At 41.7% G+C, this 27,230-nt stretch overlaps 1 protein-coding gene across 12 annotated transcripts in view; it reads right to left on the minus strand.

Moving 5' to 3' along the window:
- The window catches only part of CTNNA2 (catenin alpha 2), a 1,217,074-nt gene that overhangs the window by 115,803 nt on the left and 1,074,041 nt on the right, over nucleotides 1–27,230 (minus strand). The window lies entirely within an intron of this gene.

Consider the following 27,230-nt stretch of genomic DNA (forward strand, 5'->3'; position numbering starts at 1 on the left):
AAGTTCCCTGGCCAAGCATTTCAATGTGTGCTGTTCCTTCTCTTCAAGGAGCAAGAATTGGTAATACAAAGTCAGATTGATTGGTCAAGGTCAAGAGCCCACAAAGCCACCATCAAAACACTGATCAGTCCCATCAGGCTGGTGTCAGGAGGACAGAGGATGGGGATTGGAAAGGGCAAAGGACGAGAGAAGGGCTGCCAGGGCAGGAGCAGTAGGGCAAGTATGGCAAGTGATTAACAGTGATAGAATCCCTGGGAGGTTTGGGGCCACCTGCTTTTTTGTATCCGGCTCCTCCTGCTCTCCAAAACCAGACTGCTTCCCTACTCTGCCTGAATGCCCTAGCAGATGCAAATGTACTATACATGTGTACAGCTCCTAATGCAAAAGAAATCTCAGACAAGAGTTCCCTGGTGGCTCAGTGGGTTAAGAGTCCTGCATTGTCACTGCTGCGGCTCTAGTTACTGCTCTAGGAAGGAGGGTTGAATCCCTGACCTGGGCACGTCCACACACTGCTGGCATGACTAAATAAATAAATAAATAAATAATCTTAATGGAAAGCAGGGGGGCGAGCACAGAACTGGAGATCAGGAGGTTCAACCAACAGGAAGTTATATAAGTCAAGTCACATTCAGAGGATGGTTGCCTTATCAGCAAAAGGAGATGGGTAGATGATGATATTAAGGATACGTTCAAAGATGACCTCAGCAAATTATTAGTGCAAAGAACTTTGTGTTGAGGCTTTTAAGGAAGAACCTATTAAGTCTATTTCAATGAGAATATACACTGTGAGCAACCAGATTGAGTTCCAAAAAATATCATGTAGTTTCTTACATTTTATAGTTTTCCTCTGATTCTTCCGGTAATTTTCTCTACGTTACTTAGTTTTCAAAAAGAAAGACACATACACTTTATTCTACCCATTCACAGGATACCAAATGCCCAAAGGTACGAGGAGGCTCTTTAGCAAGAAGTGACAATGCAGGTTCTCAATTTCTTTTTGTTATAATCTATTATCTACACTCTCCATTTTTATTAATCTTCATTATGTTTATATTCTAGCATATTTCATATTCCAAATGCAAGATTAAGTATGTGACATAGAATAGGTGCTCAATACATATTTATTGCATTAAAGAATAGCTTTTAAATCATTTTAAAATTGCATATAGTGATTTGGAATACATAATAGGTTAAAGATACTCTCAAAGATAAAGTTGCTAGTCCTTTAAGTTAGCTGGACAAATTTTCACATTACCTCTAGCTGATGTTTACCAGCACTATGGTGCTAACCAATAGTTCCTACATTCTGGTCCATTATTTGGGTTCAGAAAGTACTGTCCCTTGTCCGTAGTGGCATGAGAGATCAGGATGGTGTGGCAAATTTTCTGGAAAGATATGTGCATTTAATATAAAATTCTGTCTTTTAATCTCCCTGACCCCAAGGATGGGAACGATGTGACCTCTTGATCTTTTGCCCAAGCAAAGTTTAGCCCCTCTCTGCTCCCACCATTACCATAGTTTAAAGTGTCCACAGAAGGCAAAGTTCAGTTATTTACCTTGTTCCTATTGTTCTTTCTATCTTGAAGTATAAACAGGTAGCTAGTTGTAAATGTCTATCCTGGAGCCTTCCTATCTCCTGCCCCAAGAAGTATAAACAATGGAGTCCCTGTCATGGCTCAGCCTAACAAACCCGACTGGTATCCATGAGGATGCAGGTTTGATCCCTGGCCTCATTCAGGGGGTCGGGGATCAGGCACTGCCGTGAGCTGGGGTGTAGGTCACAGACGTGGCTCAGATCCTGCATTGCTATGGCTGTGGTGTAGGCCAGCAGCTGCAGCTCCAATTTCACTCCTAGCCTGGGAGCTTCCATATGCCGCAAAAGTGCCCCTAAAAAGCAAAAAGCAAAAATAATAATAATAATTATTATATGTATATGTATATATATGTGTATATGTATATATACATATACATATGTATATATACATATGTACATGTATATATACATATGTATATGTATATAAACAAAAGGCTAGTTGTAAATGTCTAGCATACAGCCCATCTACCTCCTGCCTCAGTGGTTCATTATGCACGTTTACCTCTGGATATGCTTGAAATTTTCCATAATAAGTTTTTTTTAGGGTTTTTTTTTTAAGTAGTAACTACAATTTATTGTTTTTTAAAGTAGTAACTACAATTTATCTACCTCTGGTAAAATGCTTTCTTATACCTGTAGGAATCTCAAGGGAGCCCAATATACATCAGGAAGAAGCCTGAATATGGTTTGGAGGTGAGGCTTGCAGACCACAGAAGAGTACCAGTCTGAGCACAGAAGTGAATACTGTAACTGGACGGAATAAGCCACAGGGGTGGCTCTCCATAGCACATACTCTCCTGCATGTGCTGGTGGCTGATTCCCAGAGAGAAGAGGACACTTCTGGGGAGTGTCAGGGCTGAGGAGAACAGGGCTCTTGTGTGAGAGAGATGCCAATCAGTAACTTCCACATTGCGACTAAAACAACAACAACAATGGCAGCACTTTTCTTTGTGTATCTACTCAACAGTATCTTCATCCTTTGTTTAATAAACTCCACTACTGCTTAGACCTGATATGGGAACCTCACTGTTCAACAGAAGAGTGCTGCCAACACTCAGCAAAAAATAAAGAGCTGGCAACTCCCAATAGTTCTTCAATAACGTATTCTCTTTCATTGACTGATCTATAAATCCTAAAGTCTAGCAGCAGGCTTGTGTATTTTAAATTCACGCAGACAAAACTACAATTCAAAAATATACATGCATCTACTGCATGTTCACAGCAGCTCTATTCACGAAAGCCAAGACATGGAAACAACCTAAATGTCCATCCACAGATAAGTAGATTAAGAAGATGTGGTATATATACACATTGGAATATTGCTCAATCATGGGGGGGGAGCAAAGTAATGCTATTTGCAGCGACATGGATGCAACTAGAGATTGTCATACTAAGTGAAGTGGCTCAGAGAGAGAGAGACAGATACCATATGGTGTCACTTATATGTGGAGTCTAAAATATGGCACAAATGAACCTATCTACAAGGCAGAGGCAGACTCACAGACATAGAGTACAGACTTATGGTTGCCAAGGGAGAGGGGGAGGGAGTGGGAGGGACTGGGAGTTCAGGGTTGGTGGATACAAACTACTACATTTAGAAAGCATAAGCAATGAAGTCCTACTATATAGCACAGGGACCAATATTCAGTCTCTTGGAATAAAACATGATGGAAAATAGTATGTGAAAAAGAATGTATGTTAAATATAAGTATGACTGGGTCACTTTGCTGTGTAGCAAAAATTGGCACAACATTGTAAATCTGCTATACAGTGATAAAAATTCATTCATTCATTCATTAAGGTCACAGCCTCCATGCAAATTCCTATCTTCCTTTGGCTTGCCTTCATGTTGCTTACTGGATCCTTTGACATCGTGGTGACTCTGAACACATTTTTATATATTTCAGAACTCTGGCACAAACACTAGGGTTTGGTCTTGAGGCAGCTCCCAATCAGTAAGGTACCCTGCAATGCCAGCAAACATTTCAATACCTGTCCAAGTCTGCTGTACACAGTAGGTCCTTAATGACTTACTTCAACCACCTGTTCTTTAACTACAGCTCTTATGAGGAATTCTCTGGTGAAATAAAATGCCCTATTTTTCAAATCACAATATTTTTTCCTTAAAGAAACAAAACAAAACAAAACAAAACAGTTTAGGGAGTTCCTGTTGTGGCTTAGTGGATTAAGAACCGACTAGAATCCATAAGGATTTGGGTTCTATCGCTGGCCTTACTCAGTGAGTTAAGGATCCAGCATTGCTGCAAGTTGCAGCATAGGTCGTGGATGCAGCTTGGATCTGGTGTTGCTGTGGCTGTGCTGTAGGCCCAGATTCAACCCCTAGCCTGGGGATGGCCATATGCTGTGGGTGTGGCCCTAAAATAAAGACCCCAACCCCCCCAAAACCCAAAAAACCCCACAACAATTTAGCATGATAGTCTTCCTAAAGGTGGGGGAGGGGAGGGGAATAGTAAACTAGAATCATTAGACATTTGAAAAAAAATTAATGAGAGTAAAAAAATGGACAATAGACCATTAATAGAGCAGTGTTGTGAGACTATAAATCAAAACTGAGCAATATGTTTATATTTACTAGAATTTTGAAACTTGCTTGAGTCAACTAAGCAGGTAATATTTACAGGCTTGCTCTGGCCTCTGCTTTCTCCACTCTTGAATCCTTTACAAGTTAGTTCGGCAACAAGAGTCAATTGCCTTCCTGGGAGCTTAGAAAATAATAAAGTATAACATTAACTATTAAACACTGGGCTACTTAGATCGATTTGTGAAAGTCACGAGGCCATGAGTAAAGGTGACATAGCTCCTTGGTGAGCTCATTGTACTAAATTCCCAATACTTTCTTGTAAAAGAAAGCCCTCGTCCTTGACTACTGAGAGGATAATGGATTTGGAGAAGTAAAAGCTGAAAAGATGGAGCCAAACCCATCCTTGACTTAGTGCCTTAAAAACTGGTTATCTTGGGGAAAAGAAGGAAGCTTAGCAGACTTCACTAAATTGTGTGCTGCTGACGAGAGGAGCTTTAAGAATAAGAAAAGAAGCCATCAGTACTCCTGGGTGGGAACCATCAAACACATCATGGGGAAGTAAAGCATCCCCTTCAATATATTTCTGATTGCCTAATTAGGACAATTTTCTGGATGCTCAAAGATTAGGGTATTTTTTACTCTTCCGGAGGCACACTGTGTAAATAAGTGAGGCATACAATAATATTATAAGTGATTTTAGAAAGACAATAAACTAGCAAGGAGAGCTGAGGCTAATTCTCCTAAGAAAGTACCTTGCTATTGAACTGATTCTGTACAATTAATATCCATTCCTGAACTCTTTCATAATCACCTTAGGTGTCCAAAGAAAACAGTAGAGATATTTCCAGGGAAACTGATGGCAGAATTAAAACTGACAATAACAGAAATGTATGGAGCCCTCATAAAAACATCTTGTATTTAAAAATCAAGATTTTTTATAGAAATTTTTTTATTGAAATATAGTATATTTACAATGTTGCTTAGGTTTCAGGTGTACAGCACAGTGATATATGTATTTATGTATTAATAAATTTATTAATATGTATTTATTTATATGTCATATATTTATTTATAAATTAATAAATTTATTAATTTGTATTTTAATATACATTTCCCTTTTCCCTTATGGGTTATTAAAAAATATTGTGTATAATTCCCTGTGCTATACAGCAGGTCCTTGTTAGTTATCTATTTTATATATAGTACTTTGCATATGTTAATCTCAAACTCTTAATTTATCCCTCTCCCCCCTTCCCTTTTTGTAACCATAAGTTTGTTTTCCATGTCTATGGGTATATTTCTGATTGTAGATAAGTCCATAAGATTTGTGGAATTTTTTTTTAGATTCCACATATAAGAGATGTCATATGATATTTGTCTTTCTCTGTCTGATTTACTTCACTGAATATGATAATCTCTAGGCCCATCCATGTTGCTGCAAATGGCATTATTTCATACATTTTTGTGGCTGAGTAATATTCCATCACATATATGCACCATGTCTTTATCCATTCCTCTGTCAATGGACATTTAGGCTGCTTCCATGTCTTGACTACTGTACTACTGTAAGCAGTGCTTCAATGAACATTGGGGTTCATATATCTTTTCAAAGTATAGTTTTCTCTGAATATATGCCCAAGGGTGGGATTGCAGGATCATGTGGTAACTCCAGTAAAGTGCATGATGTTTTTAATCACACACACACATACATACATACACCCTGCATAACTCAAAGCTCCCTATGAAGAGAACATCGTAGCTGTCAAATTAGGTTTTATGTGGACATCGCTACAGAAAGTATCTCTGTCTCAAAACTGCCATAGTCTTTTTTGAGTAATTACAAGAAAATCCAAAATACCTGGAAGGCTGTGCCTTAATTAGACATTAAATATCTCTGCTAGTAAAGTATTTAGGCATGTAACTCCAAAGTAATATGAGATACATCAAAAAGATAAGAACGTTTTCTTTTTTTCTGGGTCTGGAAATCAAATTACATTTTTTAATATCTGTAATTCTGTTAAATTCCAAACACCAGCACATATTCAGTGCATTCAACCTCCAAACATTTTATCATTTCATTAATTTTTACAGCTTCAGGTATCAGATGGGTGTTTTAAGAAGAGCACACTATTGAAATAAAGCAGAATAGCAATTTGGAGGTTTATATAGCACTTGCTTCTCATGTTAATATTTCATTACCATCATAAATTTGAGGATAAAATGAACTTATTTACTATTAAAAGGGAATTTATGGAATTTCCAATCACCACAGTGACACGGTCATATAAAACCATAAACTGTTATTCTCTATGAGGATCGTAGCAATGAAAAGTGCTCTGGTCTCAATCTGAGGATTTATTCAGTTCCCTGAGTGATATGATTATGATTAGCAAACACAATAGTACTAATATACACATACCTATCTGTATAGAGTTTTTTTTTTTCTTTCTTTCTTTCTTTTTTTTTTTTTTTGGTCTTTTTTTTTTGGCTTTTCTTGAGCCGCTCCTGTGGCATATGGAGGTTCCCAGGCTAGGGGTCCAATCGGAGCTGTAGCCACTGGCCTACACCAGAGCCACAGCAACGCGGAATTCTTAACCCACTGAGCAAGGCCAGGGATCGAACATGCAACCTCATGGTTCCTAGTCGGATTCGTTAACCACTGCGCCACGATGGGAACACCTCCTTTTTTTTTTTTTTTTGCACCACACCTGAGGCCTTCGCCACAGCCACAGCAACGCAGTACTGAGCCATGTCTGCTACCTACAGCACAGCTCACGGCAATGCCACATCCTTAATTCAGTGAGACCAGGAATCGAACCCACATCTTCATAGATACAAGTCGGATTCGTTTGCACTGCACCACAATGGAATTATAGAATTTTTAAGTTTTTTACAAAATATACCTCCTATATTACAGAGAGAGTATTTTGAATTCAGTGAGAGACCAAAGAATACACTTCCCTGAACTCTGAGAAGCAAGACAGAAACAGGTGCTGTTAAGCTAGAGGGATTCAACCTTAAGAAGATGGATGATGGGCTTCCACAGAGATGGACATGGTGGCCAACTTCAAGTTGATTGGAGGAGAGCAAGGAAGGTCAGGCAGCCCCAGAAAGGGTATGTAGCAGTGTGTCTTACATGCTGAGGTATCATGAAATCCCTTTAAAATGCAGGGGCTTCAGACAGAGACGAGTTTATCAACATAATTATCAGTAACTGAGGTTCCAAAGGACTGAGGGAGGCTTAGACAACAGGGATAATTTGATGGGGGAAAGATGACTCAGGAGAGGCTGGCAGCTGGGAGCAGATGAAGACATGGGGGGAGGGAAGATAAAATGAGAAACACTTTCTCTTGCTTTTATATTAAAGGAGCTCATTAAAGCTAAGGATGCTCTTGATTACTTTCTATATTTTAAATTTTTAGAATCATGTTCTAACTGGAGCTCCCTGGTGGCTCAGCAAGTTAAGGAACCAGTGTTGTTACTGCTGTAGTGCAGGTTTGAACCCTGGCCTGGGAACTTCCACATGCCATAGGCATGGCCAAAAAAAAAAAAATAAAATAAAAAGGTTTTTTTTAAAAAAATCGTATTATAGTCAAGACCCTGGGCTTTGGAGGCAAGGAGCCTGGGGTTTACATCTTGCCAGCCAAGCATGGTGCTTTGCCTCTTTGAGCCTCAGTTTCTTTAATTATATGACAAACTGGTACTCACAGATACAGAGAACAAACTAGTGGTTATCAGTGGGGAGCAGGAAAGGGGAAGGGGCAAAATAAAGGAAAAGGAAGAAGAGGTACAAACTATTGGATATAAAATAAGCTACAAGGATATATTGTATAACATGGGAAATATAGCCAATATTTTATAATAAGTATAACTGGAGTAGAACCTTTGAAAAGTGTGAATTAGTGTAAAGTGTGAATTAGTGTATTGTACACCTGTAACATATAATGCTGCATAGCAACTAATACTTTAATACAAATGCTAACTAAAGGCACACAAACAAACTGGCAGTAAGGTTGAAATGAAAAATGGTTAGAGCTCTTAACCCAGCATTCAGGAAGGATTTGACAAATGTTATTTTCATATTGTGCATTGTATCAAAAGGTCACTAGAAAAATAAATATTGTAATAACCCCAATCACCGATGTATTCAGCCATTTAAATACTGAGTGCCTGCGATGTGACGTATAGTGAAGACACAGAGGCAATCAGGTTAAATATGATTTATATTCCTAGAGAGGCTTATATTTAAATTAGGCAAGTATAAGTGCATGTTTTTTTTCCCTTTTGGCAACGTCTGTGGCACGTTTCCCAGGCCAGGGATAGAACCCTCATGCCGCTGCAGTGACAAAGCAGGATCCTTTACCCACTGTGCCCCAAAAGAACTCCAGGAAATGCACTTTTGTGGTTCACATGGTGACAATTACTACAAAGGGAATGAAATGGAGGCAGTGATAGCAAAGGAAGGTCAACATTATGTGTGATCATTGCATCCTTCATTTATAATTTTTATAAAGTTACAGTCTCAGGAGGTATCTTTTTGTCACTGCTTCATCTTTTATATTGCAAATATTTCCCAAAGCTCTATATATCTGTAATTAAGTTTTATTATAATTGAATAAAACTCTCAAATGTTTTTGCTTTAATACTTGGCAAGTCAATTCCCTGTTGCCAAACATTTAAAGGATCCTCCAATGTTTGCTATTAGCAAAAACAAAGGGACACATCTTTCGGCATCCAATCTTTACTATCGGAAGTGGACTTTCTGGGTCAGGGAAACTATTACAGTGCCTGTTTACCTATGGTCACGTGCTTGCTGAGAGGTCCCTGGCAAGGCATGAATTACTCACTCTCCGGTGTCACCAGCACTGCATCCCACACTCCTTGACATTGACACTGTTTCTCCTTGCCTTCTCGGCCACCACCTTGTCTGAACACCTTCTCAACCTTCATTCGATAAACCACAAGTGTAAATCAGGATTGCTTAGAAGTCCCTTTCCATTTTCCCAGCTAGACTGTGAATTCTTGCAGGACAGGGCCCCTCCCCACACCCAGCACATCACGGGGGTCACAGGTTCTTAATTCTAATTTGGGGGGGGGGTGATTTGGGGCGTGATTTACGAATTTCATGCTGTATAAAGTAGAACAACATTCAACTCGTTATAACCTAATCACACCTAGGAGGGTCCCAAGTTCTATGATCTGGAGTTGGGAGCAAGCTCTATGTGTCCTCTGTCATCCTTTCTACAGTTTATCATCAAAACAGCATTCAGCAGCTTAAGGCTAAATGAAACTTACATAACAACCTGCCTCACCGCACAATGCTGGGAAGCAATTTCTCAGGTCTCACCCATCTTGGTACACTTGCTGATGCTTACACACCTCTGAGAACACAAACCTGCATTCCTGGGGCTCATCCGGGATGCAGAACAGCCTGTGCTCTCAGGTACACACCCCCCCACCACTAGCAAATGCTGTTTGCATGCCTTGGCCCAAATTAAAGTGATCAGTCTGCCTTGGTGACTTTAATGAGGGTACTCACCAGTTCACATTCATGAACAAAGTGATGTGAAGCTGCTTTGTAGCCAAATCCCTCAGCATAAATCTCTACCCTTCATATATAAAACCCTCAGTGGCTTAAAATAATGCAGTAAATCATCACCTAATGCCTTTTTGATGCTTGTTCATCAATAACATGGTTGTGTGAGAGACCTAGCATGTGTTATTTAAAATCATGCAATGAATGGAATATCATTTTAATGACCATAGGCCTTCTGGGATTTTGTTTTCTCCATCTGCTCACTGAGGAACAAAATTATTACCCAGGGAGTTCCCTGGTGGCTCAGTGGGTTAAGAACCCAGGATTGTCACTGCTGTGACTTGGGTCGCAGCTATGGTTGCAGGTTCAGTTCCTGGCCCAGGAACTTCCACATACCCCAGGAGCAGTAAATAAATAAATATATATATAAAACAAGCCACTATTACCTGGTCTCTCAGAGTCTCGTACAATTAAATAAAGACTTATTTCCAGTGAATAAAACACATTGACCTTCATATATGTAAGAATTGATCCCCCACTGCCTAAAAGTGGGATCAAGAGCTCCAGGTTCTGGCTCTAGCAGCAAAGGAATGATGCATTGAACTACCCAGTGCCTGACTCTAAGCTGGAACCAGCTAATGTTTAAAGAAGATATGGATAATATATGAATACAGCTAGTCTCTATAGCCTGGTATTTTTTTTTTTTTTTTTGGCTACGTTCCTGGTCCAGGGATCAAACACTCACCACAGCAGAAACCAGAGCCTTAGCAGTGACAACTCCAGGTCCTTAACCCACTGAGCTACCAGGGAACTCCTATGACCTGGTCTTATACATTTCAAGATGACAAGTGGAGGAAACCCTATTGTGGCTTAGCAGGTTAAGGACCTGACATAGTCTCTGTGAGGATTCAGGTTTGATCCTTGGCCTCACTCAGTGGGTTAAGGATCCGGCATTGTTGTAAGCTGTGGTGTAGATCATAGATGTGGCTCAGATCTGCTGTTGCTGTGACTGTGGCCTAGGCCTCAGCTGAAGCTCTGATTCAACTCCTAGCCTGGGAACTTCCATAGCCTCAAGTGTGGCCCTAAAAAGAAAACATAAGTAAATTTTAAAAATTAAAAAAAAAAAAAAATGATGACAAGTGGAGATGTTAAGGCCAAAACCACAGTGAGGAGAAGGGACTTCAACCATCCTCACTGATGATGAGTCTGTGACTTCAACTCCCTTTGCACAAGATTCCAACTTGATGAGGGAGACAGAAGTCCCTACTTCCTCCACTTTATACCCCAAGGGTTTCGGTTTGTTTGTTTTCAGGGGTGGGGCAGGTGCCTCCACCAATTAAACACTTAGCAATTAGACAAGGTTCCATTCAAGGTTCTCATGTCCCTGAAGACGTCCCATTTACACTGGCCAGTAAAGACAGATCTCTCTTCTACACCTCTTCAGGCTTACTACCTTCCTTACTGGTAGCGACTTGCCATGTACTGTTGTCCTGTTCATTATTTGTGATACATGCAGATGGATGCTCACAGACATACAAAGTTTGATACACAGATAGAGATAGATCGTGCGTATTATCCATGAAATCCCAACCTCCTTAAAAATAATGGTTGTGTTTTACTCATCCCGGTGGCCCCTCTGGCTCCCTGTATAAGATTTTGCACATAACAGGTATAAAAGTGGTTCCAAGGCAGCCTATCCTGGATGTTTTCTTATCTCCTGCCCCCACCTGCACTTACCTCTAGTGAATCCTACACCCTCTATCACTTACCCAGCAAAGGATACTAATTCATCGAAGCAACTATCCACTAAAGTAATATTTTCTCCTCCCACAGGAAATAGTCTCTAATATATTCCTCCTAACATTAACATCTTAACCCAATTAAGACATTCCCAAGTCCTGAAGAACTTCAAGGAAAAATGTGTAGGGTAGAAACTTCAGGACAGGAGTTCCCTTTGTGGCTCCGTGGGTTAAGAACCAGACTAATATCCATGGGGATGCAGGTTTGATCCCTGGCCTCATTCATTGGGTTAAGGATCTGGCGTTGTTGCAAGTGACAGGTATAGGTCGAGGATGCAGCTCTGATCTGGGCTTGCTGTGGCTGCAGTGTAGGCTGGCTGCTACAGCTCCAATTTGACCCCTAGCCTGGGAACTTCCATATGCCACAGGCGAGGCCCTAAAAAGATGAAAGAAAGAAAGAAGGAAGGAAGGAAGGAAGGAAGGAAGGAAGGAAGGAAGGATGGAAGAAAGGTAAAGAAAGGAAGAAAGGAAAAGAAAACTCAGGCTCTCTAGGTAAGTTGTTGAAGAAATAGTTAAGGATGGAGAGTTTTATGTAATCTCTGTAATCTTTAAAATGCTTCCATTTTTTTCTTCCTCTGACCACCTATTTTTGTAAATAAAGTCTCATTGTAACACACCTTTGCCCATTCACTTACGTAGTATCTATGACTGCTTTCCCACTGCAAGGGCAGAGCTGAGCAGTTATAACAGAGACCACAGGACCCACAAGCCAAGAATACTTACTATATAACCCTTTACAAAAAAAAAAAATCACAAAGTCTTAGTTTAAGTGAAAGCTTAGGCAGAAACAACCAGTCAGGTTTTTTTAAATCATTTTTTAATTGAAGTATAGTTCACTTACAACGTTGTGTTAGCTTTAGGCGCACAGCAGAGTGATATGAAAATACATGTGTCCCCCCCCTCCACCAGGTCCATTTAACAGCATCAAATTCTGAGACCAAAAATATAATAATAAAATAGGGAATTCCTTGGTGGAGCAGTGGGTTAAGGATCCAGCAGTTGTTGCTGCTGTGGCTCGGCTGAGTTGCTGCTATGGTGCTATTCAGTTCCTGGCCTGGGAACTTACGCATGTCACAGGCAAGGCAAAAAAACCCAAAAAACCAACCAACCAAACAAACAAACAAAAATGAAAGGAGAACAGGGATGTGGGAGGATAGGGGGAACAGATGCCCACAATGACCTCTTTGATGTTCTCTACCACCCATACTAAGTTTGCTGGTGAATAGAGAACAAAGAAGCAAATGCAAGTCAACAACGCCACGTGGCTTACCTCCCAGAGCAGCCCAATCAGACCACCTCTTCCTGAAGCCAGAGAATCACTTTCTACTCTCTGGGCATCTTTGAATTAACCAAGGTGATCAACTTTTCAGCCTTTCATCTATACTTATAATCTACTTAAATAGGCACTTCCTCTCTCATCAATCCACTCCATCTAACCCCTTGCAGGCCATCACCCAAGTCTGCAGAGGTAGCCCAGTCAAAGACCTAGAGCACATCTAATGTAAGATACTGGTCCCCCCAGGGGCTCCTTGAAATAACCTGTGCCTGGTCACTGCAGTGGGCATTGTCCAGAGGAAAAACCCCAGAAACCTGCCTCTCAGATTCTAGGGGCTCCCAAGTACACTACAACAATCATGTATGGAGGTGAGGACATGATCTGACTCTGACTCTGGGCTACACAAGTGAAGAAACTGAAGAAATGACCTTCAACAGCCCCATACTCTCAGCAGCTCCCTCTGAGCCCTTAGGCACCTATAGAAATTCTCCTTCTTCCATATTTTAGATACCACATATAAGTGATATGATATGGTATTTGTTTTTCTCTTTCTGACTTCACTTACTATGAGAATCTCTAGTTGCATCCATGTTGTTGTAAATGGCATGATTTTGTTCTTTTTATGGCTGAGTAGTATTCCTTGTGTATATGTACCACATCTTCTTACTCCATTCATCTGTCCATGGACATTTAGGTTGTTTCCATGTCTTGGCAAGATAATTGAAGATGATGGAAGACGATACGAGAAAAAGAATGTATAAAATATGACTAGTTCACTATGTTGTACAGCAGAAATTGACTCAACACTGTAAATACCCTAATAAAAACTAAATTTAATTTAAATTTAATCTTCACTGCCTCCTGGAATTTTTCCAGGCTCCTTCCCTCCAAACTACTTGCCCCATTTTTCCTGTCCTCCATTGCCAGCTTTTCCTTTCTTCATTTCAGATCTGTTCTTGTATGTTTTCCAAAGTTCACGAGAGAACTTTGGAACTGTCAATTCTCCCCTTGGTGTCTGAGCCCCCACTTGTCTGGGTGCAGATCAGAGTTTCCCCTTTTCCAAGGCTTTCCCCACCCATTTCCATGCCCAAACCAGGTGGCAAGTCATCATAGGGAAGACAGAGCTCTCATGGTTCTCTCCACTTCATGCTCATTAAACCACGTAGACAACACCATCCGCATGTCTGATACTCTCCAAAACCTCCCCTCCCCTGTGTTCATGCTCATCCTTGTCCTGCTTTCTTTACCTGCCTTAATACTCTGGTTGCATGAAATCTGCTTCAAGTTCTCCTTTGTATAACAACACCGAGGAGTATTTTTTCCTGACTATCCAACATCATTAGCCCAGGGTATACACTGTCCCTTACTTTCATCATAACTATGACAGTTTTTTCTTACCTCCGTCCTAGGTGACACACACACAGCCAAAGCCTCCTGATTTTATTGATAACCCAAACTTTCATAATCTCTCCCCAGGAGGAGTGTGGAGGGCCCTGTGTCCCCTTCCTTCAATGGGCCACAAGCCCTGCTGATGCCTGCAAACATACTTGTGCCTTGCTCACCTTTAAAATCGAACACATTTCCATGATGCTCAGAGAACAGGGCAGAGCTGTGCCAGAAAGTGAGTGAAGAGCAGTTATTTCATGTGACCTGGGAACCACCTCTGAAAGGGCCCAGCCACATGGAGCCCCGTTTCTTCCAAGGTGACCTTCAAGCAGCTACCTCTACCTTGTTGGGCAACAAATGTAGCCATCATAGTCCAGCCCCGGGCCCAGGCTTGGACCCCAGATGCATCCTGATTTCATCTGCAGCCCCTCAGGAGACCATGGCCACATCTAGATGGAAGGAGCAGCTGCATTTGCAAAAGCACATGTCCGCTCACAGCCAAGGTTATGCTCATGACCAATGCTCCAAGGAATAGGTTAAGCCCCGCACTGCCCTTCACACATGCCTCAGCTTGGCAACTTTTTACAAGAGGACTGTTTTTGCTGTCATCCTCCGTGGATCACCTTTTCCCTAGCTGAATCAGTCGTCCGGGTGAATGGCCAGTCAGCCTGACCTTTTAATCTTCTATGTAATAAAGCTAAAGATGGCCTTTTGACTAATAGTCCCAGAGAAAAGCAAGTCATGAGGAAATTGTATGCAACTTGTCTCTGTTTAGCTTTGTGTTCTCCAGGCTAGTTGCTTATTTATTTAACTGTGGCCTTTTGCCTCAAATAGGCTCCACCTTTAAATTTTTTTTTTTTTTTTTTTCTGGCTGAGCATTCGCAGCATGTCGAAATGCCTGGGCCAAGGATCAAACATGTGCCACAGATCCAGGCCACTGCAGTAACAACGCAGGATAGTTAACGTACTGTGCCACTGGGAAATTTCCAGGCTACATCTTTTTTTCCACGGGATCCAGGTTTAGTAAACATAATCATTGTGGGAAAACCAATAATACTGTTTGTGTACACAGAGAGAAAGAGAAAGAGAGCTATGGAGATATTTAGGGCTCCTCATCTATGTAAATGCTCTTAGTTAAGTAAGTCATAGTTAACAATTATTATTTTAACATTCCCTGAAGCCTAGGTAAATTTCTAACTTACAGAAAGCCTGATACCTATTATTTCACCATAGAATATATTATACTAACAGGTACATAGGTATACATTTTTTTCATTGGCATTACTTAGTGACAAAATACAAGTAACTATCTATGCCCATGGGCCAAATGTAGCTAGTGGCTTTTTGGGGTGTTTTGTTTTGTTTTTTGGGTTTTTTTGGCTGTGCCCATAGCATAGGGAAATTTCCAGGCCAGGTTTCAAATCCTAGCCAGAGCTGTGACCCATACCAGGCCGCGGATCAAACTGGTGCCTCCAGAGAAACAAGCTAGATCATTAACCCATGGCACCACAGCAGGAACTCCTAGTGGCTTTTTAAAATATGATCTTAAAGTTAAGAATGGGTTTATGTTCATAAGGAGTGGTTAAAACACACACATATACACGCGGAGTGAAAAAATATGAGACACCATGTGTTCCACAAAGCCTAAGGTTTTTAGCAACGTTGATAAAAATCTGCTAAGCCCTAGAATATGGCACATATTCAAGTGTTTGCTTATAGCAGGATGTGAATTGTGTCAAGTCTTTGCCTGAGTTGCTTGAGATCCTCTGTACTCCCATCATTCCTCAAGCTCTTTTCCAGTGATATTCTTCCAAGGCAAGGACCTTCTTGTTGCGCATCCTTTCATTGATTTATATTTTCCTAAACTCTGTTACATCATTCATTATTTCACCAGACATAACTTTTCCAAAAATCCAGTCTACCCTCAGAGAAGCAAGAGCTGCTAAATTTGAGAAGGTTCCAAAGACTATGTCTAAGACTTTTAAGGGAATTCACAAAGAATCAGTGCAAGAGCATGTTGGAGGCAGCAGCTTTAGAAGACACGCAAAACTCCTGAAGGGTCTACGTGGAAGAAAACAATACTCTTTTAGATGAATATGTTTCTTTCTTTCTTTTTTGGCTTTTTACGGCAACATTCACGACATAAGAAGGTTGAATCCCAGGCTAGGGGTTGAATCAGAGCTGTAGCCGCCAGCCACAGCCAGAGCAATGCAGGATCCAAGCCGCATCTGCGACCTGCATCACAGCTCACGCTCACGGCAACGCCGGATTCTTAATCCACTGAGCAAGGCCAAGATCAAACCTGCATCCTCATGGATTCTAGTCGGATTCGTTAACCACTGAGCTACAGTGGGAACTCTTGGATGAATATGTTTCACATGGGGGTTGTACCTTGCATGTGCCAGGACACATTAGATCCATGATAAGGCCTGAAGGGTAGAAACTATGGATGGAGCTTTGCCTTCTAACCAGGCTAGAGTTCTTTTTTTTTTTTTTCCTTCTCTGTCTTTCTTTCTCTCTCTCTCTCTCTCTATATATATAATCACTTTTTGCAAATCTACAGAAATAAATACTTTGAGGGTTTTTTAACACTTTCAATTAGAGAGGCCAAATTATTTTCATTATTAGTGAATATTCTGGATGTGAGGGAGACCATTTGATTTGACACCAAAAGCACATTTGGCCATCAGGGTGCTGAAATCAAGTGGGTCATATTAACAGCTCCCAGATTCTTTACTCTCAAATGCAGACATGTGCACATGCAATGACCGTCTTCTAATAACCTTCCCCTCAGAACTTATAAGAGTGACCAGAGGAAGATAAAAATCCATACAATTCTTTTTTTTAAAAAAATCCATACAATTCTTTATACCCGGGATTCTTAGAAATGTTTACATTCAAGGGACTCCTGGGTACCTGTATAGCATTTAAGACACTTTCAACATCACTAATTTATATTTTCACAATACACAAGAAGGGCTAAAATGTGTGATTATTAAATGTGTACTTGCTTAAGAAGATTTGTATGCATTTTCTCAATGTATATCCTCCAAACCCCCTATGAGTAGGTACACTATTATCATTCCCATTTTATAGATGAGAAAATCAAGGCATGTGGAGGTTCAGTAGCTTCTTCATGGTCACAGGACAGTAAGCAAGAAAGACAGGTTTGAACTACAGCTGAACTCTAGAGCATATTCAACTAAGCTCTACATGATGCTTTTCTATGGCTTACCACAAACCTTAAAAACAGGTAAAAATTTGTTTCCATTTTATAGATGATGAAAAATGAAGCTAAGAGCTAAGAGAGAGAAGTAGTTTGCCTAGATCATACAGTTAATAATGGCAGAGCCAATATTTAAAACTGGAGCCTGTATACACACACACGCACACACACACATATATATGTATACATTTATATATGCATACACATACATATACACAGTATGCATATGTAAGATATATACCATAATTGCATCCTCTGCAGGAGAAAAGGCAGTCATCATCTTTACAGATAATAGACAGTCAATAAGGCAGCCTTCCAACTTTAAGTTAAAGTCACTTTAAGAGAGACCTAGGCAAAACTGACATGATAAGGTGATAAATGCTCCTCCAGAGTAAGACCTGTAATAGCAGAAAATGCACTTTGCAAGCAACAGGCTGCAAGAGGAGAGAAAACACAATTTGATACTAGAAAGCACTCCAGAGGAAGGAGATTGGAAAGTCAGGCTTGGTTGACTTCAGCGATTTGCCTGAGGCCACTCCTGCTCCTGAGGTTTACCAAGACACAAGGGCAGTCAGAGTCAGAGTCCCTCAACTTGACCATGGTATCAAGTTATTTCTCTCTTGCTCTGCAGACATGAGAAAGGGGGTCACCAACACGGGATGGAGGGATGGCTTGAATGCAGCACATTCAGACTGGAACAGGCATTGTTCAATCTAGTCACCCAACAAAGCCTTCAGGGATCTGCCTATCCAGACTCCAGCTCCCAGGCAAGGGCTCTCCTACAGGCACACAGAGTTCATCTAACCAAGCCAGGCAGGAGAGGGCTCCTGAGTGGAGGTTCCAAAGTATAACCCATGAGATGGGCTAGTTTTCTACTTCTTGCCTCTCTAGGTGAAGAGAAAAAAAAAAGGATACCAAAAATTGCTCTAAAAAAAATCCATCTGTGTAATTCTGCCCCAGCCTGATCAGGGGCTGGAAAAGGAAAGAGTGAGTGGGTACTGCCTGGCTTTGGCTTCATTCACTGGCTCAACACATTCAGTTCATCATTATGGTCGGCTTTGCAAAGTTAAGCAAAAGAGACATCTCTGCATTCAGGCAACCCTAAATCTCATTGGATGAACCAGCCAATAATGGAGTGAATGCAGTGAAACATAAATCGTGCTGCAGTAGAAGACTTTGCCAGCTGGAGTGGAAGCCCAAAGTGGGGGGCGATGATATTTTGCAGGAGAGCTTGTAGAGGTAGGGGTTATTGGGGAAATGCTTCAACAACACAAGTCCAAAGTCTTGCCTCGGGCAGACCCTAAGGTGGGGGAGAAGGAAAGGGCAAGGGCATAGGGAGGGCATTTCAGGAAGAAGAAACAACAGGAGCTAGGTCCAAGGAGCCTGAGGTATTTGGAGACTGGCAAGCAGTTCTTGACATCTGTGTAAAGAGAGGGTCAGCAGGTAATACAGCTGGATAGGCAAGTTGGCACCAGAGATAGAATAACTTTGACCTTCCCCTATAGGCCATGGAGAGAGCTTTAAGCAGGTGAAGAATGACTGGACAGATGTGTTAGGAAGAGCATTTGGGCACCTGCTTGGAAGATGAGCTGGAGGAGAATGAGACCAAGCAGGGGTCTGCCTACAGCACTGATCTTTATGGAAAAGAAAATATACTAGATAAGAGAGAACAAGGTACATGGAGGTCAGAGCAGAAAATACAATTTTGTGACTCCTATTCAACAGATGAGGACGTGAAACTCAGAGAGGTTAAGTTTTCTCCCATAATAATCCAGCCTGTCAGGTTGAGAGCCAGGGCTAATCCTTGGTCTATTTCCCTGCAGCTCCATCTCCTCCTAAAGGACTGTAATCCCCACCAAAAACAGCTTTTCTGCTGTGACAACACGGGACATGGATTGGCAACTTCTGAGGGCCAAAGTCAAAAGGCCCTGTTCTATGCTTTTGCTTATCCAGCTCCATCTCTCTCTACCTCACCCAAGGCCAAGTTCAATGATCCTACGAAGCCTTCTCTGACCAACCCCATATAGGCTAATATGATCTCTCTCTTCTGAAATCTCCAATTAGTTTTAAAAATTAATCTCAGGATTGGTTTGGTTATATTAAAACTGTTCTATGTGAAGAGCTGGACTTCCTTTTTTTTTTTTTTTTTTTTTTTTTTGGTAGGGCCGCACCTGCTGCATATGTAAGTTCCCAGGTTAGGGGTCAAAAATCGGACCTGCAGCTGCCGGCCTACACCACAACAACAGCAATGCCAAATCTGAGCCACATCTGTGACCTACACTGCAGCTCACGGCAATGCCAGATCCTTTAACCCACTGAACGATGCCAGGGATAGAACCTGCATCCTCACGGATACTAGTCAGGTTCTTAACTGGCTGAGCCACAAATGGGAACTCCCTGGCCTTCCCAATTATATCATCCAGTTCTCAAAGGTAGGGACCAGCGCCTCCCTCCCCTGTATCAACCTCAGCAGGAAATATGATGCTGACAACACAAGAGGGGCCAAGCCTTCCTGCATGCAAGCTTCTGCCTACAGGTCCTTGTGCCACTCATACCCCACTAGGAACTCACTGTGCAGCCCAGCCCCTTCACACACTCAGAACTGCAAAATAAAAAGCCCCGCTGTGGCATGAACACTGTCATTGAAGTTTAATTTCAGCAGTAGGAATTGACATTGCCTATCTTTCTCTCTCTATCACCTACCTTATAACTTTCTCTTCTTGCAGACCTGCCATTATCACCAAATCACTAACATTTTCCTCCTTTTCCTTCTCTTTCCCACGCTCCAGTCACTCACACTGATTTCTCCTCTCAATTTACAAGCTCCGATTTCTACATCTTTTTGGACTCTCTTAAAAGTTGCTTTCATCTGGCTCATCACAACCAACCTAACGTTTACCCAGCCTTTGTCACATTTACACCTCTGCTTTCATTTCTGCTCTCCCATTCAGCCTGCTTGGGATGTTCAAGATCACTCTCAGAGTTCCCGTAGTGGCGCAGCAGAAACAAGTCCAACTAGGAACCATGAGGTTGTGGGTTCAATCCCTGGCATCACTCAGTGGGTTATGGATCCTGTGTTGCAGTGATCTGTGGTGTAGGCTGCAGACATGGCTTGGATCCTGCATTGCTGTGGCTCTGGCATAGGCCAGCAGCTATAGCTCTGATTTCAGTCCCTAGCCTGGGAACCTCCATATGCTGCAGGTGTGGCCCTAAAAAAAAAAAAAGAAAGAAAAAGATTGCTCTAAATGGTTTTTTCATTAGAAAGCTCTTCTGGCTCCTGCATAGGTATGATTTCTAGATGACACTGAACACTCTCTTCTTAGACAATCTCACTCACTGCTGTGATCTTAACTACATCTTTGAGGTGACAATACCCAAATCATCAATCTTCCTAAACTTTTTCATATACTCTTGAAGTAACTCTCCAAGCTGGTCAAATAGCTCCAAAAAGATGAGCCACCATCACCTCGACGGGATGATTCTACCAAAAAATAGGCTCCGTGAAGCACCCTAGTGGCCTGGCAGTTATGGATTTGGTGTTGTCACTGCTGTGGGTTGGATCCACAGCCCAGGAACTTCCACATGTCATGAAAGTGGCCAAAAAAATATTAATAAAAAATAGGGTCCCCTCCTATTTTTTTCCTTGCCCAGTTTCTCTATTAGCCAATGACCTGTCCAATCTCTTATTTACCCAGGATTGAAACCTAAGATTCTGATTCAGTTTATGCACAAATCTTGTCACTTTTTATTGCAATCTGTCTCCAATCTGCTTCCTTCCTAACCCCTTTGACACCCCTAACTCCAGTTCAAATCTTTATCAACTCTCACTCTGATTATGGAAAAAAATGCGATCTATTTCTTACAGTATCCAGAGTCCCCCAAGGTGGCCCCAACCTGAATCTCCAGCTTTAAATGCTCTCTGTATCATATTTCCATCCTCACTACATTTGTTCACGACCCAATCCTCATGCTACAGAAGACTGCATCTTCATTGAGACTTGCCTTTTCAACTCTGTTTCAACATTGCTTGAAAAATAGCTGAGGCTCACAAAACAACCAATCACCTTTCTAAAGCCAATTATTTCTGCAACTGAGTGGAGCCCCCAAAAAGCTATTATGTCCGGACGTGGACTTCAGATAGGACATTTGTTCAGGACCAGAAAATTAATGACTTGTTGGACAGAAACAAAGAACCCAGGTCCGAGATGTGCCTTATAAAGATCCTTGGGAAAGAAAGACAGGTAATAGAACTTAGTTATGAAATTGTTAGGTCACAGGGCAGAGCATATACTCCTTTTTTTGGCCGGTTTCCTCGCTGTTTATTTATTTTTTAAGTTTTACTGAAGTATACTTGATTTACAAGGTTGTGATAATTTCTGCTGTACAGCAAAGTGAATCAGTTATACATATGCATACATCCATTTTCTTTCAGATTCTTTTCCCACGTAGATTATCACAGAATGTTGGGTAGAATGTTTTTTGCTATACAGCAGGTCCCCTTTGGCCAATCATTCCATAAACCTCAGTGTGCATACTCTACTCTCTTCATTTGAATTATTCCTTAGGGCTAGTTCTTCCTTCTCCATGCCTTTTCTGGTCCTCCTGAAGTAAGACAATCTCAGCTCAGTTATTCAGTGTATCATTTTCTTATTGCTGCTATAATAAATTACCACAAAATTCGTGGCTTAAAGCAACACAAATCTATTATCTTATATTTCTGAAGGTCAGAAGTTTGGAATGGATGTCACTGGGCTAAAATCAAGCAGTCAGGGGGTCTGGGTTCTTTTCTGGTGTCTCCAGCAGGGAGAATCCATCTCTTTGCCTTCTCTACCTTCTAGAAGCTGCTCGCACATATGGCTCATGGTTCCTTTCCATCTTCAAAGCCAACAAGGTCCAGTCAAGTCTTGCTCACATCACATCATTCTGACTCTAACAATCCTTTCTTCCTCTTTTCTTATAAGGACCCTTGTGATTACACTGGTCTCCAGGATAATTTCCTGATCTTAAAATCAGCTGATACGCAAACATCATTTCATCTACCACTTTAGTCCCCCTTTATTACTCATCGTACTTTTTAAAAAGCACAAAGATGAGAATGTGGACATCTTGGGAGGGGCAGGCAGCGGGGGGAGCATTATTCTGCCTACCACACATCAATCGTTTTACCTAAAAGTTAAAGCTTAAATCTTACCTTAATGTTCAGGTTCCTCTCTGTCCCCTGATAGGACCATAATAAGTGAGGAGGCACTTAGTTTCTCTTCTGTCCCTTCCGTTGGCAGCCCCAACCCCTGGCCCCTCCAACTTGTTAACGGAGGGTTCAAAGCCTCCAGGGTGGGGCAGGTGATGGGAGAAGAGAGAGAGGGGAAACAGGGGTGTCTCTGCTCCCTACATGGTGATGCTGCCCCAAGACAAGAACACAAGTGTCAAGTACTGTCGGGGGCTGGCAGGTGTGTGCAGCGGGCTCTGTCATCAGTGATTTTCTTGGCTGAGGGCCAATGCATCTTCTCCCCAGTGGTCCTGTGCCCCTACATCAGTCCCTAGGAATCTAATCAGAGCTCAAGTTTTTCCACCAAGGTGAATTCACTCTCCGAGCAGCCGTCTCGAACAGGACCTTGGCTCATTCCACACCAAATCTCTCCACCCACAGGAAGTACCAATCCTCTTCATGCACCAGCTCTGGGAGAGCAGGCTAGTTCCAATGCAGTAAACTTTTCTTGCTTCACTGTGGAAGCAACTACAGCCTGATTTTCACTCCTCAGATTCTCCCAAACTGAGGAGACCCCGTTTCTCTGTGTTCTTCACTGGCATATGGGGGATTTTTCCAGCTCTCCCAATGTTTTTGTCAGAGCCTATTTCACTATGCTAAAGATAGGGGCTGGCACAGCATACCAACAACCTTCTCCAGAAATGCCTTCCTGATAATATCTATGTATCCACCCCTTTATACCTCCAGAGTGGGTGAGGCTATTAAGAGATTGCTCAACCACGAGTTCCCTGGTGGTGCAGTGGGTTTAGGATCCAGCACTGTCACTGCTGTGGCTCACATTGCTGCTGTGGTATGGGTTTGATCCCTGGCCCAGGAACTTATGCATGCCCTGGGCATGACCAGAAAAAAAAAAATAGTTTGTTAGTTGGCTAAACTAGTTTTCCGTCAGCTGCTTACAAAATCACACCTCTTGGTTTTACACCTACATTCCAATTTGGAAAGTGGCAGCTGAAATGTATGCTTTTTTTTTTTTTTTTCTTTTCTTTCTTTTAGGGCCGCACCCACAGCATATGGAAGTTTCCAGGCTAGGGGTCAAATCTGAGCTATAGATGACAGCCTACGCCACAGCCACAGCCATGCAGGATCCAAGCCACATCCGTAAACTACGTCACAGCTAATGGCAACACTGGATTCCCCAACCCACTAACTGAGGCCAGGGATCAAACCCACATCCTCATGGATACTGGGTGGATTTGTTTCTGCTGTACCACAGTGGGAACTCCCTGAAATTTCTGTTTTATTAGCATTCCTGGTGGAGGTGCCATGAGGAAATCAGCAAAACAGGGGATGGTCCTCCTGTGTGGGTGAAAGGAAAGGACTTCTGTGCAGTAGAGGATCAGAAATGAGACTGCATACTAGAAAGAATGTGGTCAGTGAATGACAGACGTGACCAGTCTTCTAGAGTGTCCAGAACATGTTCTTCATCAGGGTGGTCCTTTGGTCCATGGTTGGCAGCACCCTCAAGTGAGAACACTATCCTTTATGGGTCCGATGAGCAGCTAAGACTCTTGGGACTCAGTTATTTTAATAAATCCATAAGAGCTATTCCAAGGCTACTGTGCTGTGGGCTATTTTGGCAAGAGAGGAAGATGCCAGCATGTAGTTGTTTCCTACAATTCAAAAGAAATATTACCAAAAAGATAATTCACCCTGGGAATAAGTACAAAACTTTCTGGGACGCAGAGTCCAGGGGAGGTCAGAACAGATCAGGTCAAGGGATCAGTTCCAACCTATTATTATCTTTAGCTCAGAGCTGTGGTTAGGCCACATGCTGGGGAGTGACAGTGCTGTTGCCAACACTCATGCAATATGGAAGCATTTTTTAAATGATGTTAAAACTGGAAGGAGATTTAGAGAGCACTTAGTTCATACCGCTCATGTTAAGATGAAGAAACAAGACCTAGAGAGAGTGGGATTTTCTCATAATGCTCTTTTACTTAGTGACAAAGCCAGGACTCAAAAGGAGGCACCCTAGCTCCTCATCTAATGATCATTTGCAATCTGGATTTGGCCATAGGTTTCTATGTATTATTGTTTCAATAGCACAAAGCAACACATGGGATAATGTTCCAAAGAGGTTTCCAGGTCTTCCCAATGCTAATTTGTTTTCTTTCTGCATCTTCCTTTCCTTTGCCTTCTCAGCCATGTCTTGTTTTCCATCTCAAATGCTCTCTGATTTTATAAATGTTGTAAAATACCCCCACCACCACTGTGTCTATTTTGCATACTCCCTCCATGAATCGAGTGCCAGGTATTTCTTTCATATTTTCTACTGCCCCATTAGAACACACTAATTATGAGTTCCCTACTCTCTTCTAAGTGACAATAAATGCTGCTGATGGGTTCAAGATAAAAACCCATTCCCATTTATGCCACTAAGTAAATTAGCTTACTTTCTCAATTATGCAGGAGCAGAATGAACAAAAACCAGGAGGAGTAAGTTCACAGATAAGTCTATCACCTATAATTGGATACTAAATTCAGATTTAATTTCTTGAGAACTAAGGCCAAAAAAGGCAAACACTGGGTTGCATAAGTTTTTTTTTTTTTTTTAACCAAAAAAATGCTTACCAATTCAACTTCAGAAACTGAACTTTTCCTGAAATTAAATAGCCTATAGTCATTACATAGTCGAGGCAAGGATATTTAAGAGGCTAATGGAAAAACCCCACTAAATATGTTTTCACGTTTAATGTAGATAAAAACATTCCACTCTAGATAGTGATCATAGATAACATTATTACCAACAGTGATAACAGTTATGCTGCAAACCATCTAAAAACTGAGTAGTAAGTACAACCAGGAAGTAGAGCCAAGGGCATTCAAGGTGTAGGCAAGCACTCAATCAAGCATAGCTTCTACATATTTCAGTGAGTCTGATAGTCATGGCATGTGTGTTAGGGCAGTGGTATTATCCTCTATCCAGAAAGACAACAAGGCCACGGAATAGTCTTGGACAGCTGGAGAATTCCCAGTGTCATAATCAAAATCTGTGCTTCTGTGGGTGTCGGAAGAGGGGAAGAATTTGACAGATTGGGAAAACGATGTTCCAAAACCAGAAGACCAGATGATTTAATTATTCCACAATGACATTCCATACCTACCTAGAGATCACCAGCTTCCAATGCCTTTATCTAAATGATATTTCATCATTAAACTAAATAGGCAAGAAATCCACTGGAGTTTTAAACCATTAAACCACAGGTCAGAATCTTTTTTTTTGCTTTTATAGGGCCGCATCTGCAGCATATGGAAGTTCCCTGGCTAGGGGTCAAATCAGAGTTGCAGCTGCTGGCCTACACCACAGCCACAGCCACGCCAGACCTGAGCTGCATCTGCAACCTACACCACAGCTCACAGAAATGCCAGGTCCTTTAACCCATCAAACAAGGCCAAGGATCGAACCGCTTCCTCATGGATACTAGTTGGGCTCGTTACCACTGAGACACAAAGGGAACATCTCAGAATCAATATTTTTAATATGAATGTCTTTAAGTGAAGTATATCATTTTTAGCTGTATAGTCTAAACCATTCTCTAATGTCTTACCTTAGAACCAACTGATCCATTCACTATCCTGTAGCATAAAGGCATTTTACTTGTACTCTCTAAAGAATAGCACACTTCAAGGGAGTGAGTTCTGGCAAACATCTAGTTAGTTCAGTCCATATAGACAAGCCTAATTTTGCAATACACCCTTGATCATAAAATAATTCAGTTAACGGGATAAGTAAAGTTGTTACCCAGAACCAACTGTAAGGAACAAAGAATGCGAGAACTATTGTCCAGAAAGTGACTCAGCATTAAGGCAAAGCATCAAACTCCCACCCTCAGTAATACTTTGGGGTTATGGGCCCCAACACTTGCCCTACACACTCTTTTGTGGCAGGATTCCACAAGGCGACTTTCAGCTAGAGACATTTTTTGATAGAACTTACTTGCCATCACTCATTCCCCAGAATTCTTTTCCTTGCCCAATGACTGACCAGTTAGAGGAAGAACAGGTGCCTGTGAGTAGTTCATTCTTGAACTCAAAGGAATGACTCCTGTCAACACATTTGAGGTCTGGGGCAGCAGGTCAATGTGCACCTGGGCCCTGGGGCATCTTTAGCCCCTCTCTCCATGGCAACAGTAGATGATAGTGATCACAGACAAAGCAACTCCTGGACAGGAACAGTGAAAGAAAGGCACCCTTTCCCAGTGCTGATGCATGAATCTCCCTTGGTCTCCACATTTCCCAGTCATTACAAGAGAACAGTTCCTTCGCCTTCTGATGCAGCCAATGAGAAATACGCTTCCAGGGCTGACAGCTAAAAATGAGTTTGAGCGATTTATTTTCTGTGTTTCATGTTTTGGGTGCAAATGCTTTTCTCCATCCTAATGGAGAACGTGTATGCTCTTCCATTCGCAGAAAAAGAATTTAGAGTGCCTAACAGAATTCTTTCACTGAAGGTCAGAAACAGACGTTCCCATCCATCTTCCTCTACCTTCTGAGCCATTCAGAGTTGTTTTCCTTTTTAATTTCAGACTAAAGGGAGGGCTGCTTTCCAGGGAGGGAGGGCTGGCATGGGAGAAAGAGAGCAGTAGGAACCTGGGAGCTTTCTGC

Source organism: Sus scrofa, chromosome 3 (genome assembly GCF_054392235.1).
Source record: "Sus scrofa isolate SSC_HxYL_T2T_F1_AM1 chromosome 3, Sscrofa_HxYL_maternal_Yorkshire_Landrace_v2.0, whole genome shotgun sequence".
NCBI classification, from domain to species: domain Eukaryota; kingdom Metazoa; phylum Chordata; class Mammalia; order Artiodactyla; family Suidae; genus Sus; species Sus scrofa.